Genomic DNA, 18,219 nt, shown 5'->3' on the forward strand with positions numbered 1-18,219 from the left:
CAGGGAGACAGGCAGACATGGAGACAGGGAGACTGTGAGACAGGAAGACAAGGAGACAGGCAACCGGGAAACAGAGAGCCATGTAACCTGGGAGCCAGGGAGCCAGGGAGCCAGAAAGCCAGGGATACAGGGAGCCAGGGAGCCAGGGAGACAGGAACACAGGACACAGGGTAACAGGAACACAGAGACACAGGTAGACAGGGAGACAGGGAGACAGGGAAACAGAGAGCCATATAACCAGGGAGCCAGGGAGCCATGGAGCCTGAGAGACAGGGACACAGGGAGACAGGGAGACAGGGAGACAGGGACACAGGGGGACACGGAGTGAGGGACAAAGTGAGACAGGGTCACAGAGACTCAGGGAGACAGGGACACAGGTAGACAGGGAGACAGGGAGCCAAGGAGCCAGGGAGCCTGGGTGCCAGGGAGCAAGGGAGCCAGGGAGCCAGGGAGCCAGGAAGCCAGGGAACCAGAGAGCCAGAGAGCCAGGGAGACAGTGAAACAGGGAGACAGAGAGACAGGGACACAGGGACACAGAGACACAGGTAGACAGGTAGATAGGGAAAATGGGAGACAGGGACACAGGGACACAGGGACACAAGGAGACATGGACACAGGGAGACATGGATACAGAGAGACAGGGACACAGGGACAGAGGGAGACAGGGATAAAGGTAGACAGGGAGACAGGGATACAGGTAGACAGGGAGACAGGGAGCCAGGGAGCCAAGGATCCAGGGAGCCAGGAAGCCAGGCAGCCAGGGACACAGGACACAGGGTAACAGGAACACAGAGACACAGGTAGACAGGGAGACAGGGAGACAGCGAGACAGGGAAACAGGGAAACAGTGAGAAAGGGAAACAGAGAGCCATTTAACCAGGGAGCCAAGGAGCCAGGGAGCCAGGGATACAGGGACACAGGGACACAGGGAGACATGGAGACAGGGAGACAGGGAGACAGGGAGTCAGGGAGACAGGGTGACAGGGAGACAGGGACACAGGGACACAGGGACACAGGAAGACACGGAGACAGGGACACAGGGACACAGGGACACAGGGACACAAGGAGACAGGGAGACAGGGACACAGGAAGACAGGGAGACAGGGACACATGTAGACAGAGAGCGAGGGAGACATGGAAACAGGGAGACAGGGAAACAGAGAGCCATGTAAACAGGGAGCCAGGGAGCCAGGGCGCCAGGGCGCCAGGGAGCCAGGGAGCCAGGGAGCCAGGGAGCCAGGGAGCCAGGGAGCCAGGGAGCCAGGGAGCCAGGGAGCCAGGGAGCCAGGGAGCCAGGGAGCCAGGGAGCCAGGGAGCCAGGGAGCCAGGGAGCCAGGGAGCCAGGGAGCCAGGGAGCCAGGGAGCCAGGGAGCCAGGGAGCCAGGGAGCCAGGGAGCCAGGGAGCCATGGATACAGGGACACAGGGACGCAGGGAGGCAGGGAGACAGGGAGACAGGGAGACAGGGAGACAGGGAGACAGAGAGACAGGGAGACAGGGAGACAGGGAGACAGGGAGACAGGGAGACAGGGAGACAGGGAGACAGGGAGACAGGGAGACAGGGAGACAGGGAGACAAGGAGACAGAGAGCCACAGAGACAGTGATCTAGTGATCCAAGGATCCAGAAGACCAGGGAGAGAGGAAAGCAGAGAGCCAGGGACCTAGGGAACCAGCGAGCCAGGGAGCCGGAGAGACAGGGACACAGGAAGACAGGGAGACAGGGAGAAAGGGATACAGGGACACAGGTAGACAGGGAGACAGGGAGACAGGGAAGCAGAGAGCCATGTAACCAGGGAGCCAGGGAGCAAGGGACAGAGGGAGACAGCGACACAGGGACACAGGGACACAGGGACACAGAGACAAGGCAGCCAGGGAGCCATAGAGCCAGTTAGCCAGGGGACGAGAGACCTAGAGAGCCAGGGACACAGGGAGACATGGAGCCACGGACACAGGGACACAAGTAGACAGGGAGACAGGGAGACAGGGAGACAGGGGAGAGGGAGACAGGGAGACATGGAGACAGGGAGACAGGGAAACAGAGACCCATATAACCAGGGAGCGAGGGAGCCATGGAGCCTGAGAGCCAGGGACACAGTGAGACAGGGACAGGTAAACAGGGACACAGGGAGACACGGAGAGAGGGACACAGGAACACAGGGAGACAGGGGCACAGGTAGACAGGACACAGGGACACATGTAGACAGAGTGCCAGGGAGCCAGGGAGCCAGGGAGCCAGGGAGCCAGGGAGCCAGGGAGCCAGGGAGCCAGGGAGCCAGGGAGCCAGGGAGCCAGGGAGCCAGGGAGCCAGGGAGCCAGGGAGCCAGGGAGCCAGGGAGCCAGTGAGCCAGGGAGCCAGGGAGCCAGGGAGCCAGTGAGCCAGGGAGCCAGGGAGCCAGGGAGCCAGAGAGCCAGGGAGACAGGGAAACAGGGAGACAGTGAAACAGGGATACAGGGACACATGTATACAGAGAGCCAGGGAGACAGGGAAACAGGGAGACAGGAACACAGGGACACAGGTAGACAGGTAGATAGGGAAAAAGGGAGACTTGGACACCGGGAGAGAGGGACACAGGGACACAGGGACACAGAGCCACAGGTACACAGGGAGACACAGAGAAAGGGACACAGGTAGACAGGGACACAGGGACACAGGGAGACAGGGACACAGGTAGACAGGGAGACAGGGAGAAAGGGAGACAGGGAGCCAGGAAGCCAGGGAGCCAGGGAGCCAAGGATCCAGGGAACCAGGAAGCCAGGGAGCCAGGGACACAGGACACAGGGAGACAGGGACACAGGTAGACAGGGACACAGGGAGACAGGGACAAAAAAAAGACAGGGACACTGGGGCACAGGGACACAGGGACACAGGGACACAGAGACACAGGGAGACACGGAGACAGGGAGACAGGTACACAGGGACACAAGGAGACAGGGAGACAGGGACACAGGAAGACAGGGAGACAGGGACACATGTAGACAGAGAGCCAGAGAGCCAGGGAGACAGGGAAACAGGGAGACAGGGAAACAGAGAGCCATGTAACCAGGGAGCCAAGGATCCAGGGTGCCAGGGATACAGGGACACAGGGACAAAGGGAGACAGGGAGACAGGGAGACAGGGAGAGACAGGGAGACAGGGAGACAAGGAGACAGGGAGACAGGGAGACAGGGAGACAGGGAGACAGGGAGACAGGGAGACAGAGAGACATGGAGACAGGGAGACCAAGAGCAACAGAGACAGTGATCTAGTGATCCAAGGATCCAGAAGGCCAGGGAGAGAGGAAAGCAGAGAGCCAGGGACCCAGGAACACAGAATGCCAGAGAGCCGGAGAGACAGGGACACAGGGAGACAGGGAACAAGGAGACAGGGAGACAGGGAAACAAGGACACAGGGAGACAGGGAGACAGGGAGACAGGGAGACAGGGAAATAGAGAGCCTTGTAACCAGGGAGCCAGGGAGCAAGGGACACGGGGAGACAGGGAGACAGGGAGACAGGGACACAGGGACACAGGGACACAGGGACACAGGGACACATGTAGACAGGGAGACAGAAAGACAGGGGGACAGGGAGATAGGGAGACAGGGAGACAGGGAAACAGAGAGCCATATAACCAGGGAGCCAGGGAGCCATGGAGCCTGAGAGACAGGGACACAGGGAGACAGGGAGACAGGGACACAAGGGAACACGGAGTGAGGGACAAAGTGAGACAGGGTCACAGAGACTCAGGGAGACAGGGACACAGGTAGACAGGGAGAAAGAGAGCCAAGGAGCCAGGGAGCCAGGGTGCCAGGGAGCAAGGGAGCCAGGGAGCCAGGGAGCCAGGAAGCCAGGGAACCAGAGAGCCAGAGAGCCAGGGAGACAGTGAAACAGGGAGACAGAGAGACAGGGACACAGGGACACAGAGACACAGGTAGACAGGTAGATAGGGAAAATGGGAGACAGGGACACAGGGACACAGGGACACAAGGAGACATGGACACAGGGAGACATGGGTACAGAGAGACAGGGACAGAGGGACAGAGGGAGACAGGGATAAAGGTAGACAGGGAGACAGGGATACAGGTGACAGGGAGACAGGGAGCCAGGGAGCCAAGGATCCAGGGAGCCAGGAAGCCAGGGAGCCAGGGACACAGGACACAGGGTAACAGGGACACAGAGACACAGGTAGACAGGGAGACAGGGAGACAGGGAGACAGGGAAACAGGGAAACAGTGAGAAAGGGAAACATAGAGCCATTTAACCAGGGAGCCAAGGAGCCAGGGAGCCAGGGATACAGGGACACAGGGACACAGGGAGACATGGAGACAGGGAGACAGGGAGACAGGGAGTCAGGGAGACAGGGAGACAGGGAGACTGGGAGACAGGGAGACAGGGAGACAGGGAGACAGGGAGACAGGAAGAGAGGGAGACATGGAGACAGGGAGCGAGAGAGCCACAGAGACAGTGATCTTGTGACCCAAGGATCCAGAAGGCCAGGGAGAGAGGAAAGTAGAGAGCCATGGACCCAGGGAACAAGGGAGCCATGGAGCCGGAGACACAGGGAAACAGGGAGACAGGGAGACAGGGACACAGGACACAGGGACACAGGGAGACAGGGAGACGGGGAGACAGGGAAAAAGAGAGCCATGTAACCAGGGAGCCAGGGAGCTAGGGACACAGGGAGACAGGGAACAGGGAGACAGGGACACAGGGACACAGGGAGACACGGAGACAGGGAGACAGGGACACAGGGACACAAGGAGACAGGGAGACAGGGACACAGGAAGACAGGGAGACAGGGACACATGTAGACAGAGAGCGAGGGAGACAGGGAAACAGGGAGACAGGGAAACAGAGAGCCATGTAAACAGGGAACCAGGGAGCCAGGGAGCCAGGGAGCCAGGGAGCCAGGGAGCCAGGGAGCCAGGGAGCCAGGGAGCCAGGGAGCCAGCGAGCCAGGGAGCCAGGGAGCCAGGGAGCCAGGGAGCCAGGGAGCCAGGGAGCCAGGGAGCCAGGGAGCCAGGGAGCCAGGGAGCCAGGGAGCCATGGATACAGGGATACAGGGACACAGGGACGCAGGGAGGCAGGGAGACAGGGACACAGGGAGACAGGGAGACAGGGAGACAGGGAGACTGGGAGACAGGGAGACAGGGAGACAGAGAGATAGGGAGACAGGGAGACAGGGAGACAGGGAGACAGGGAGACAGGGAGACAAGGAGACAGAGAGCCACAGAGACAGTGATCTAGTGATCCAAGGATCCAGAAGACCAGGGAGAGAGGAAAGCAGAGAGCCAGGGACCCAGGGAACCAGCGAGCCAGGGAGCCAGAGAGACAGGGACACAGGAAGACAGGGAGACAGGGAGAAAGGGATACAGGGACACAGGTAGACAGGGAGACAGGGAGACAGTGAGACAGGGAAGCAGAGAGCCATGTAACCAGGGAGCCAGGGAGCAAGGGACCGAGGGAGACAGCGACACAGGGACACAGGGACACAGGGACACAGAGACAAGGCAGCCAGGGAGCCATAGAGCCAGTTAGCCAGAGGACGAGAGACCTAGAGAGCCAGGGAAACAGGGAGACATGGAGCCACGGACACAGGGACACAAGTAGACAGGGAGACAGGGAGACAGGGAGACAGGGAGACAGGGAGATAGGGAGACAGGGAGACATGGAGACAGGGAGACAGGGAAACAGAGACCCATATAACCAGGGAGCGAGGGAGCCATGGAGCCTGAGAGCCAGGGACACAGGGAGACAGGGACAGGTAAACAGGGACACAGGGAGACACGGAGAGAGGGACACAGGGACACAGGGAGACAGGGGCACAGGTAGACAGGGACACAGGGACACATGTAGACAGAGTGCCAGGGAGCCAGGGAGCCAGGGAGCCAGGGAGCCAGGGAGCCAGGGAGCCAGGGAGCCAAGGAGCCAGAGAGCCAGGGAGCCAGTGAGCCAGGGAGCCAGGGAGCCAGAGAGCCAGGGAGACAGGGAAACAGGGAGACAGTGATCAGGGATACAGGGACATATGTATACAGAGAGCCAGGGAGACAGGGAAACAGGGAGACAGGAACACAGGGACACAGGTAGACAGGTAGATAGGGAAAAAGGGAGACTTGGACACGGGGAGAGAGGGACACAGGGACACAGGGACACAGAGACACAGGGACACAGGGAGACACGGAGAAAGGGACACAGGTAGACAGGGACACAGGGACACAGGGAGACAGGGACACAGGTAGACAGGGAGACAGGGAGAAAGGGAGACAGGGAGCCAGGAAGCCAGGGAGCCGGGGAGCCAAGGATCCAGGGAACCAGGAAGCCAGGGAGCCAGGGACACAGGACACAGGGACACAGGGACACAGAGACAGAGGTAGACGGGGAGACAGGGAGACAGGGAGCCAGGGAGACATGGAGACAGGGAAACAGGGAGACAGGGAAACAGAGAGCCATTTATCCAGGGAGCCAGGGAGCCAGGGAGCCAGGGATACAGGGACAGAGGGACACAGGGACACAGGGAGACAGGGAGCCAGGGAGACAGGGAGACAGGGAAACAGGGAGACAGGGAAACAGAGAGCCATTTAACCAGGGAGTCAGGGAGCCAGGGAGCCAGGGATACAGGGACAGAGGGACACAGGGACACAGGGAGACAGGGAGACAGGGAGACAGGGAGACAGGGAGTCAGGGAGACAGGGAGACAGAGAGACAGGGAGACAGGGAGACAGGGAGACAGGGAGCCAGAGAGCCACAGAGACAGTGATCTAGTGACGCAAGGATCCAGAAGGCCAGGGAGAGAGGAAAGCAGAGAGCCAGGGACCCAGGGAACAAGGGAGCCAGGGAGCCGGAGAGACAGGGACACAGGGAGACAGGGAGACAGGGAGACAGGGAGACAGGGACACAGGGAAACAGGTAGACAGGAAGACAGGGAGACAGGGAGAAAGGGAAACAGAGAGCCATGTAACCACGGAGCCAGGGAGCAAGGGACAGAGGGAGACAGGGAGACAGGGACACAGGGAGACAGGGACACAGGGACACAGAGACAAGGGAGACAAGGAGCCATGGAGCCAGGGAGCCAGGGACAAAGGGAGAGAGGGAGACAGGGAAACAGGGACACAGGGAGACACGGAGAGAGGGACACAGGGAGACAGGGACACAGGGACACAGGGAGACATGAACAAACGTAAACAGGGAGACAGGGAGCCAAGTAGCCAGGGAGCCAGGGAGCCAGGGAGCCAGGGAGCCAGGGAGCCAGGGAGCCAGGGAGTCAGTGAGCCAGGGAGCCAGGGAACCAGAGAGCCAGAGAGCCAGGGAGAAAGTGAAACAGGGAGACAGGGAGACAGGGAGACAGGGACACTAGTAGACAGGTAGATAGGGAAAAAGGGAGACAGGGACACAGGGAGACAGGGACACAGGGAGACAGTGAAATAGGGACACAGGGAACAGGGAGACGGGGAGACATGGATACAGGGAGACAGGGACACAGGGACACAGGGACACAGGGAGACAGGGAGACGGGGAGACAGGGACAGAGAGCCATGTAACCAGGGAGCCAGGGAGCAAGGGACTCAGGGACACAGGGACACAGGGAAACAGGGACACAGGGACACATGTAGACAGAGAGCCAGGGAGACAGGGAAACAGGGAGACAGGGACACAGGTACACAGGGACACAGGTAGACAGGTAGATAGGGAAAAAGGGAGACATGGACACCGGGAGAGAGGGACACAGGGACACAGGGACACAGAGACACAGGGACACAGGGAGACAAGGAGAAAGGGACACAGGGAGACAGGGACACAGGGACACAGGGACACAGGGACACAGGGAGACAGGGAGAAAGGTAGACAAGGAGCCAGGAAGCCAGGGAGCCAGGGAGCCAAGTATCCAGGGAACCAGGAAGCCAGGGAGCCAGGGACACAGGACACAGGGACACAGGGACACAGAGACACAGGTAGACGGGGAGACAGGGAGACAGGGAGCCAGGGAGCCAGGGAGACAGGGAAACAGGGAGACAGGGAGACAGGGAGACAGGGAGACAGGGAGACAGGGCGACAGGGAGACAGCGAGACAGGGAGACAGGGCGACAGGGAGACAGCGAGACAGGGAGACAGGGAGACAGGGAGACAGGGAGACAGGGAGACAGGGAGCAGGGAGAGAGGGAGCCAGAGAGCCACAGAAACAGTGATCTAGTGACCCAAGGATCCAGAAGGCCAGGGAGAGAGGAAAGCAGAGAGCCAGGGACCCAGGGAACAAGCGAGCCAGGGAGCCGGAAAGACAGGGAAACAGGGAGACAGGGAGACAGGGACACAGGGACACAGGGACACAGGGAAACAGGAACACAGGGACACAGGGAGACAGGGAGACGGGGAGACAGGGAGACGGGGAGACAGGGAGACGGGGAGACAGGGAAACAGAGAGCCATGTAACCAGGGAGTCAGGGAGCAAGGGACACAGGGAGACAGGGAGAGAGGGAGACAGGGAGCCAGGGAGACAGGGACACAGGGACACAGGGAAACAGGAACACAGGGACACAGGGACACAGGGACACTGGGAGACACGGAGATAGGGAGACAGGGACACAGGGACACAAGCAGACAGGGAGACAGGGACACAGGAAGACAGGGAGACAGGGACACAGGAAGACAGGGAGACAGGGACACATGTAGACGGAGAGCCAGGGAGCCAGAGAGACAGGGAAACAGGGAGACAGGGAAACAGAGAGCCATATAACCAGGGAGCCAGGGAGCCAGGCAGCCAGGGAGCCAGGGAGCCAGGGAGCCAGGGAGCCAGGGAGCCAGGGAGCCAGGGAGCCAGGGAGCCAGGGAACCAGGGAGCCAGGGAGCCAGGGAGCCAGGGAGCCAGGGACACAGGGACACAGGGAGACAGGGAGACAGGGAGACAGGGAGACAGGGAGACAGGGAGAAATGGAAACAGAGAGCCATTTAACCAGGGAGCCAGGGATACAGGGACCCAGGGACACAGGGAGACAGGGAGACTGGAGACCGGGAGACAGGGAGACAGGGAGACAGGGAGTCAGGGAGACAGAAAGACAGGGAGAAAGGGAGACAGGGAGACAGGGAGACAGGGAGCAAGGGACACAGGGAGACAGGGACACAGGGACACACGGACACAGGGACACTGGGAGACACGGAGACAGGGAGACAGGGACACAGGGACACAGGGACACAAGGAGACAGGGAGACAGGGACCCCGGAAGACAGGGAGACAGGGACACATTTAGACAGAGAGCGAGGGAGACAAGGAAACAGGGATACAGGGAAACAGAGAGCCATGTAAACAGGGAGCCAGGGAGCCAGGGAGCCAGGGAGCCAGGGAGCCAGGGAGCCAGGGAGCCAGGGAGCCAGTGAGCCAGGGAGCCAGGGAGCCAGGGAGTCAGGGAGCCAGGGAGCCAGGGAGCCAGGGAGCCAGGGAGCGAGGGAACCAGGGACACAGGGATACAGGGACACAGGGACACAGGGAGACACGGAGACAGGGAGACAGGGAGACAGGGAGACAGGTGGCCAGGGAGCCAGGGAGACAGTGAGCCAGGGAGCCAGGGAGCCAGGGAGCCAGGGAGCCAGGGAGCCAGGGAGCCAGGGAGCCAGGGAGCCGGAGAGACAGGGACACAGGGAGACAGGGAGACAGGGAGACAGGGAGACAGGGACACAGGGAAACAGGTAGACAGGAAGACAGGGAGACAGGGAGATAGGGAAACAGAGAGCCATGTAACCACGGAGCCAGGGAGCAAGGGACAGAGGGAGACAGGGAGACAGGGACACAGGGAGACAGGGACACAGGGACACAGAGACAAGGGAGACAAGGAGCCATGGAGCCAGGGAGCCAGGGACAAAGGGAGACAGGGAGACAGGGAAACAGGGACACAGGGAGACACGGAGAGAGGGACACAGGGAGACAGGGACACAGGGACACAGGGAGACATGAACACACGTAAACAGGGAGACAGGGAGCCAAGTAGCCAGGGAGCCAGGGAGCCAGGGAGCCAGGGAGCCAGGGAGCCAGGGAGTCAGTGAGCCAGGGAGCCAGGGAACCAGAGAGCCAGAGAGCCAGGGAGAAAGTGAAACAGGGAGACAGGGAGACAGGGAGACAGGGACACTAGTAGACAGGTAGATAGGGAAAAAGGGAGACAGGGACACAGGGAGACAGGGACACAGGGAGACAGTGAAACAGGGACACAGGGAACAGGGAGACGGGGAGACATGGATACAGGGAGACAGGGACACAGGGACACAGGGACACAGGGAGACAGGGAGACGGGGAGACAGGGACAGAGAGCCATGTAACCAGGGAGCCAGGGAGCAAGGGACTCAGGGACACAGGGACACAGGGAAACAGGGACACAGGGACACATGTAGACAGAGAGCCAGGGAGACAGGGAAACAGGGAGACAGGGACACAGGTACACAGGGACACAGGTAGACAGGTAGATAGGGAAAAAGGGAGACATGGACACCGGGAGAGAGGGACACAGGGACACAGGGACACAGAGACACAGGGACACAGGGAGACAAGGAGAAAGGGACACAGGGAGACAGGGACACAGGGACACAGGGACACAGGGACACAGGGAGACAGGGAGAAAGGTAGACAAGGAGCCAGGAAGCCAGGGAGCCAGGGAGCCAAGTATCCAGGGAACCAGGAAGCCAGGGAGCCAGGGACACAGGACACAGGGACACAGGGACACGGAGACACAGGTAGACGGGGAGACAGGGAGACAGGGAGCCAGGGAGCCAGGGAGACAGGGAAACAGGGAGACAGGGAGACAGGGAGACAGGGAGACAGGGAGACAGGGCGACAGGGAGACAGCGAGACAGGGAGACAGGGAGACAGGGAGACAGGGAGACAGGGAGACAGGGAGACAGGGAGCAGGGAGAGAGGGAGCCAGAGAGCCACAGAAACAGTGATCTAGTGACCCAAGGATCCAGAAGGCCAGGGAGAGAGGAAAGCAGAGAGCCAGGGACCCAGGGAACAAGCGAGCCAGGGAGCCGGAAAGACAGGGAAACAGGGAGACAGGGAGACAGGGACACAGGGACACAGGGACACAGGGAAACAGGAACACCGGGACACAGGGAGACAGGGAGACGGGGAGACAGGGAGACGGGGAGACAGGGAGACGGGGAGACAGGGAAACAGAGAGCCATGTAACCAGGGAGTCAGGGAGCAAGGGACACAGGGAGACAGGGAGAGAGGGAGACAGGGAGCCAGGGAGACAGGGACACAGGGACACAGGGAAACAGGAACACAGGGACACAGGGACACAGGGACACTGGGAGACACGGAGATAGGGAGACAGGGACACAGGGACACAAGGAGACAGGGAGACAGGGACACAGGAAGACAGGGAGACAGGGACACATGTAGACGGAGAGCCAGGGAGCCAGAGAGACAGGGAAACAGGGAGACAGGGAAACAGAGAGCCATATAACCAGGGAGCCAGGGAGCCAGGGAGCCAGGGAGCCAGGGAGCCAGGGAGCCAGGGAGCCAAGGAGCCAGGGAGCCAGGGAGCCAGGGAGCCAGGGAACCAGGGAGCCAGGGAGCCAGGGAGCCAGGGAGCCAGGGAGCCAGGGACACAGGGAGACAGGGAGACAGGGAGACAGGGAGACAGGGAGACAGGGAGAAATGGAAACAGAGAGCCATTTAACCAGGGAGCCAGGGATACAGGGACCCAGGGACACAGGGAGACAGGGAGACTGGAGACCGGGAGACAGGGAGACAGGGAGACAGGGAGTCAGGGAGACAGAAAGACAGGGAGAAAGGGAGACAGGGAGACAGGGAGACAGGGACACAGGGACACAGGGACACAGGGAGCCAGAAAGCCACAGAGACAGTGATCTAGTGACCCAAGGATCCAGAAGGCCAGGGAGAGAGGAAAGCAGAGAGCCAGGGACCCAGGGAACAAGGGAGCCAGGGAGCCGGAGAGACAGGGACACAGGGAGACAGGGAGACAGGGAGACAGGGAGACAGGGACACAGGGAAACAGGTAGACAGGAAGACAGGGAGACAGGGAGAAAGGGAAACAGAGAGCCATGTAACCACGGAGCCAGGGAGCAAGGGACAGAGGGAGACAGGGAGACAGGGACACAGGGAGACAGGGACACAGGGACACAGAGACAAGGGAGACAAGGAGCCATGGAGCCAGGGAGCCAGGGACAAAGGGAGACAGGGAGACAGGGAAACAGGGACACAGGGAGACACGGAGAGAGGGACACAGGGAGACAGGGACACAGGGACACAGGGAGACATGAACACACGTAAACAGGGAGACAGGGAGCCAAGTAGCCAGGGAGCCAGGGAGCCAGGGAGCCAGGGAGCCAGGGAGCCAGGGAGTCAGTGAGCCAGGGAGCCAGGGAACCAGAGAGCCAGAGAGCCAGGGAGAAAGTGAAACAGGGAGACAGGGAGACAGGGAGACAGGGACACTAGTAGACAGGTAGATAGGGAAAAAGGGAGACAGGGACACAGGGAGACAGGGACACAGGGAGACAGTGAAACAGGGACACAGGGAACAGGGAGACGGGGAGACATGGATACAGGGAGACAGGGACACAGGGACACAGGGACACAGGGAGACAGGGAGACGGGGAGACAGGGACAGAGAGCCATGTAACCAGGGAGCCAGGGAGCAAGGGACTCAGGGACACAGGGACACAGGGAAACAGGGACACAGGGACACATGTAGACAGAGAGCCAGGGAGACAGGGAAACAGGGAGACAGGGACACAGGTACACAGGGACACAGGTAGACAGGTAGATAGGGAAAAAGGGAGACATGGACACCGGGAGAGAGGGACACAGGGACACAGGGACACAGAGACACAGGGACACAGGGAGACACGGAGAAAGGGACACAGGGAGACAGGGACACAGGGACACAGGGACACAGGGACACAGGGAGACAGGGAGAAAGGTAGACAAGGAGCCAGGAAGCCAGGGAGCCAGGGAGCCAAGTATCCAGGGAACCAGGAAGCCAGGGAGCCAGGGACACAGGACACAGGGACACAGGGACACAGAGACACAGGTAGACGGGGAGACAGGGAGACAGGGAGCCAGGGAGCCAGGGAGACAGGGAAACAGGGAGACAGGGAGACAGGGAGACAGGGAGACAGGGAGACAGGGAGACAGGGAGACAGGGCGACAGGGCGACAGGGAGACAGCAAGACAGGGAGACAGGGAGACAGGGAGACAGAGAGACAGGGAGACAGGGAGACAGGGAGCAGGGAGAGAGGGAGCCAGAGAGCCACAGAAACAGTGATCTAGTGACCCAAGGATCCAGAAGGCCAGGGAGAGAGGAAAGCAGAGAGCCAGGGACCCAGGGAACAAGCGAGCCAGGGAGCCGGAAAGACAGGGAAAAAGGGAGACAGGGAGACAGGGACACAGGGACACAGGGACACAGGGAAACAGGAACACAGGGACACAGGGAGACAGGGAGACGGGGAGACAGGGAGACGGGGAGACAGGGAAACAGAGAGCCATGTAACCAGGGAGTCAGGGAGCAAGGGACACAGGGAGACAGGGAGAGAGGGAGACAGGGAGCCAGGGAGACAGGGACACAGGGACACAGGGAAACAGGAACACAGGGACACAGGGACACAGGGACACTGGGAGACACGGAGATAGGGAGACAGGGACACAGGGACACAAGGAGACAGGGAGACAGGGACACAGGAAGACAGGGAGACAGGGACACATGTAGACGGAGAGCCAGGGAGCCAGAGAGACAGGGAAACAGGGAGACAGGGAAACAGAGAGCCATATAACCAGGGAGCCAGGGAGCCAGGGAGCCAGGGAGCCAGGGAGCCAGGGAGCCAGGGAGCCAGGGAGCCAGGGAGCCAGGGAGCCAGGGAGCCAGGGAGCCAGGGAACCAGGGAGCCAGGGAGCCAGGGAGCCAGGGAGCCAGGGAGCCAGGGACACAGGGAGACAGGGAGACAGGGAGACAGGGAGACAGGGAGACAGGGAGACAGGGAGAAATGGAAACAGAGAGCCATTTAACCAGGGAGCCAGGGATACAGGGACCCATGGACACAGGGAGACAGGGAGACTGGAGACCGGGAGACAGGGAGACAGGGAGACAGGGAGTCAGGGAGACAGAAAGACAGGGAGAAAGGGAGACAGGGAGACAGGGAGACAGGGACACAGGGACACAGGGACACAGGGAGCCAGAAAGCCACAGAGACAGTGATCTAGTGACCCAAGGATCCAGAAGGCCAGGGAGAGAGGAAAGCAAAGAGCCATGGACCTAGGGAACAAGGGTGCCAGGGAGCCGGAGACACAGGGTAACAGGGAGACAGGGAGACAGGGAGACAGGGACACAGGGACACAGGGACACAGGGAGACAGGGAGACAGGGAGACGGGGAGACAGGGAAACAGAGAGCCATGTAACCAGGGAGCCAGGGAGCAAGGGACACAGGGAGACAGGGACACAGGGACACACGGACACAGGGACACTGGGAGACACGGAGACAGGGAGACAGGGACACAGGGACACAGGGACACAAGGAGACAGGGAGACAGGGACCCCGGAAGACAGGGAGACAGGGACACATTTAGACAGAGAGCGAGGGAGACAGGGAAACAGGGATACAGGGAAACAGAGAGCCATGTAAACAGGGAGCCAGGGAGCCAGGGAGCCAGGGAGCCAGGGAGCCAGGGAGCCAGGGAGCCAGGGAGCCAGGGAGCCAGGGAGCCAGGGAGCCAGGGAGCCAGGGAGCCAGGGAGCCAGTGAGCCAGGGAGCCAGGGAGCCAGGGAGTCAGGGAGCCAGGGAGCCAGGGAGCCAGGGAGCCAGGGAGCGAGGGAACCAGGGACACAGGGATACAGGGACACAGGGACACAGGGAGACACGGAGACAGGGAGACAGGGAGACAGTGAGCCAGGGAGACAGGGAGCCAGGGAGCCAGGGAGCCAGGGAGCCAGTGAGCCAGGGAAGCAGGGAGCCAGGGAGCCAGGGAGCCAGGGAGCTAGAGAGCCAGAGAGCCAGGGAGACAGGGAAACAGGGAGACAGTGAAACAGGGAGACAGGGACACATGTAGACAGAGAGCCAGGCAGACAGGGAAACAGGGAATCAGGAACACAGGGACACTGGGACACAGGTAGACAGGTAGATAGGGAAAAAGGGAGACTTGGAAACCGGAGAGAGGGACACAGGGAAACAGGGACACAGAGCCACAGGGACACAGGGAGACACGTAGAAAGGGACACAGGTAGACAGGGACACAGGGACACAGGGAGAAAGGGACACAGGTAGACAGGGAGAGAGGGAGAAAGGGAGACAGGGAGCCAGGAAGCCAGGGAGCCAGGGAGCCAAGGATCCAGGGAACCAGGAAGCCAGGGAGCCAGGGACACAGGACACAGGTACACAGGGACACAGAGACAGAGGTAGACGGGGAGACAGGGAGACAGGGAGCCAGGGAGCCAGGGAGCCAGGGAGACAGGGAAACAGGGAGACAGGGAAACAGAGAGCCATTTAACCAGGGTGCCAGGGAGCCAGGGAGCCAGGGAGGCAGGGATACAGGGACACAGGGACACAGGGACACAGGGAGACAGGGAGAAAGGGAGACAGGGAGACAGGGAGACAGGGAGACATGGAGTCAGGGAGACAGAGAGACAGGGAGACAGGGAGACAGGGAGACAGGGAGACAGGGAGCCAGAGAGCCACAGAGACAGTGATCTAGTGACCCAAGGATCCAGAAGGCCAGGGAGAGAGGAAAGCAGAGAGCCGGGGACCCAGGGAACAAGGGAGCCAGGGAGCCGGAGAGACAGGGATACAGGGAGACAGGGAGACAGGGAGACAGGGACACAGGGAAACAGGTAGACAGGAAGACAGGGAGACAGGGAGAAAGGGAAACAGAGAGCCATGTAACCACGGAGCCAGGGAGCAAGGGACAGAGGGAGACAGGGAGACAGGGAGACAGGGAGACAGGGAGACAGGGACAAAGGGACACAGAACAAGGGAGACAGGGAGCCATGGAGCCAGGGAGCCAGGGACAAAGGGAGACAGGGAGACAGGGAAACAGAGAGCCATTTAACCAGGGAGCCAGGGAGCCAGGGAGCCAGGGAGCCAGGGATACAGGGACAGAGGGACACAGGGACACAGGGAGACAGGGAGACAGGGAGACAGGGAGACAGGGAGACAGGGAGTCAGGGAGAGAGGGAGACAGAGAGACAGGGAGACAGGGAGACAGGGAGATAGAAAGCCAGAGAGCCACAGAGACAGTGATCTAGTGACCCAAGGATCCAGAAGGCCAGGGAGAGAGGAAAGCAGAGAGCCAGGGACCCAGGGAAGAAGGGAGCCAGGGAGCCGGAGAGACAGGGACACAGGGAGACAGGGAGACAGGGAGACAGGGACACAGGGAAACAGGTAGACAGGAAGACAGGGAGACAGGGAGAAAGGGAAACAGAGAGCCATGTAACCACGGAGCCAGGGAGCAAGGGACAGAGGGAGACAGGGAGACAGGGAGACAGGGACACAGGGACACAGAGAAGGGAGACAGGAAGCCATGGAGCCAGCGAGCCAGGGACAAAGGGAGACAGGGAGACAGGGAAACAGGGACACAGGGAGACACGGAGAGACGGACACAGGGAGACAGGGACACAGGGCGACAGGGACACACGTAAACAGGGAGACAGGGAGCCAAGTAGCCAGGGAGCCAGGGAGCCAGGGAGCCAGGGAGCCGGGGAGCCAGGGAGCCAGGGAGTCAGTGAGCCAGGGAGCCAGGGAACCAGAGCGACAGAGAACCAGGGAGAAAGTGAAACAGGGAGACAGGGAGACAAGGAGACAGGGAAATTAGTAGACAGGTAGATAGGGAAAAAGGGAGACAGGGACACAGAGAGACAGGGACACAGGGAGACAGTGAAACAGGGACACAGGGAACAGGGAGACGTGGAGACATGGATACAGGGAGACAGGGACACAGGGACACAGGGACACAGGGAGACAGGGAGACGGGGAGACAGGGACAGAGAGCCATGTAACCAGGGAGCCAGGGAGCAAGGGACTCAGGGAGACACGGACACAGGGACACAGGGACACAGGGACACATGTAGACAGAGAGCCAGGGAGACAGGGAAACAGGGAGACAGGGACACAGGTACACAGGGACACAGGTAGACAGGTAGATAGGGAAAAAGCGAGACTTGGACACCGGAAGAGAGGGACACAGGGACACAGGGACACAGAGACACAGGGACACAGGGAGACACGGAGACAGGGACACAGGTAGACAGGAACACCGGGACACAGGGAGACAGGGACACAGATAGACAGGGAGACAGGGAGAAAGGGAGACAAGGAGCCAGGAATCCAGGGAGCCAGGGAGCCTAGGATCCAGGGAACCAGGAAGCCAGGGAGCCAGGGACACAGGACACAGGCACACAGGGACACAGAGACACAGGTAGACGGGGAGGCAGGGAGGCAGGGAGCCAGGGAGCCAGGGAGCCAGGGAGCCAGGGAGACAGGGAGACAGGGAGACAGGGAGACAGGGAGACAGGGAGACAGGGAGACAGGGAGACAGGGAGACAGGGAGACAGGGAGACACGGAGACAGGGAGACAGGGAGACAGGGAGACAGGGAGCAGGGAGAGAGGGATCCAGAGAGCCACAGAAACAGTGACCTAGTGACCCAAGGATCCAGAAGGCCAGGGAGAGAGGAAAGCAAAGAGCCAGGGACCCAGGGAACAAGCGAGCCAGGGAGCCGGAAAGACAGGGAAACAGGGAGACAGGGAGACAGGGAGACAGGGAGACAGGGACACAGGGAAACAGGAACACAGGGACACAGGGAGACAGGGAGACGGGGAGACAGGGAGACGGGGAGACAGGGAAACAGGGACACAAGGAGACAGGGAGACAGGGACACATGTAGACGGAGAGCCAGGGAGCCAAGGAGACAGGGAAACAGGGAGACAGGGAAACAGAGAGCCATATAACCAGGGAGACAGGGAGCCAGGGAGCCAGGGAGCCAGGGAGCCAGGGAGCCAGGGAGCCAGGGAGCCAGGGAGCCAGGGATCCAGTGAGCCAGGGAGCCAGGGAGCCAGGGAGCCAGGGAACCAGGGAGCCAGGGAGACAGGGAGATAGGGAGACAGGGAGACAGGGAGACAGGGAGACAGGGAGACAGGGAGACAGGGAGACAGGGAGAAAGGTTAACAGAGAGCCATTTAACCAGGGAGCCAGGGAGCCAGGGAGCCAGGAACACAGGGCACAGGGACACAGGGAGACAGGGAGACAGGGAGACAGGG

At 60.7% G+C, this 18,219-nt stretch overlaps 1 protein-coding gene across 5 annotated transcripts in view; it reads right to left on the minus strand.

Moving 5' to 3' along the window:
- Tcp11x2 (t-complex 11 family, X-linked 2) overlaps window positions 1-18,219 on the minus strand; it is a 521,515-nt gene that overhangs the window by 174,161 nt on the left and 329,135 nt on the right. The gene's annotated exons all lie outside the window — the stretch shown is intronic.

This window comes from Rattus norvegicus, chromosome X (assembly GCF_021556685.1).
Source record: "Rattus norvegicus strain SHRSP/BbbUtx chromosome X, alternate assembly SHRSP_T2T, whole genome shotgun sequence".
Classification (NCBI taxonomy): domain Eukaryota; kingdom Metazoa; phylum Chordata; class Mammalia; order Rodentia; family Muridae; genus Rattus; species Rattus norvegicus.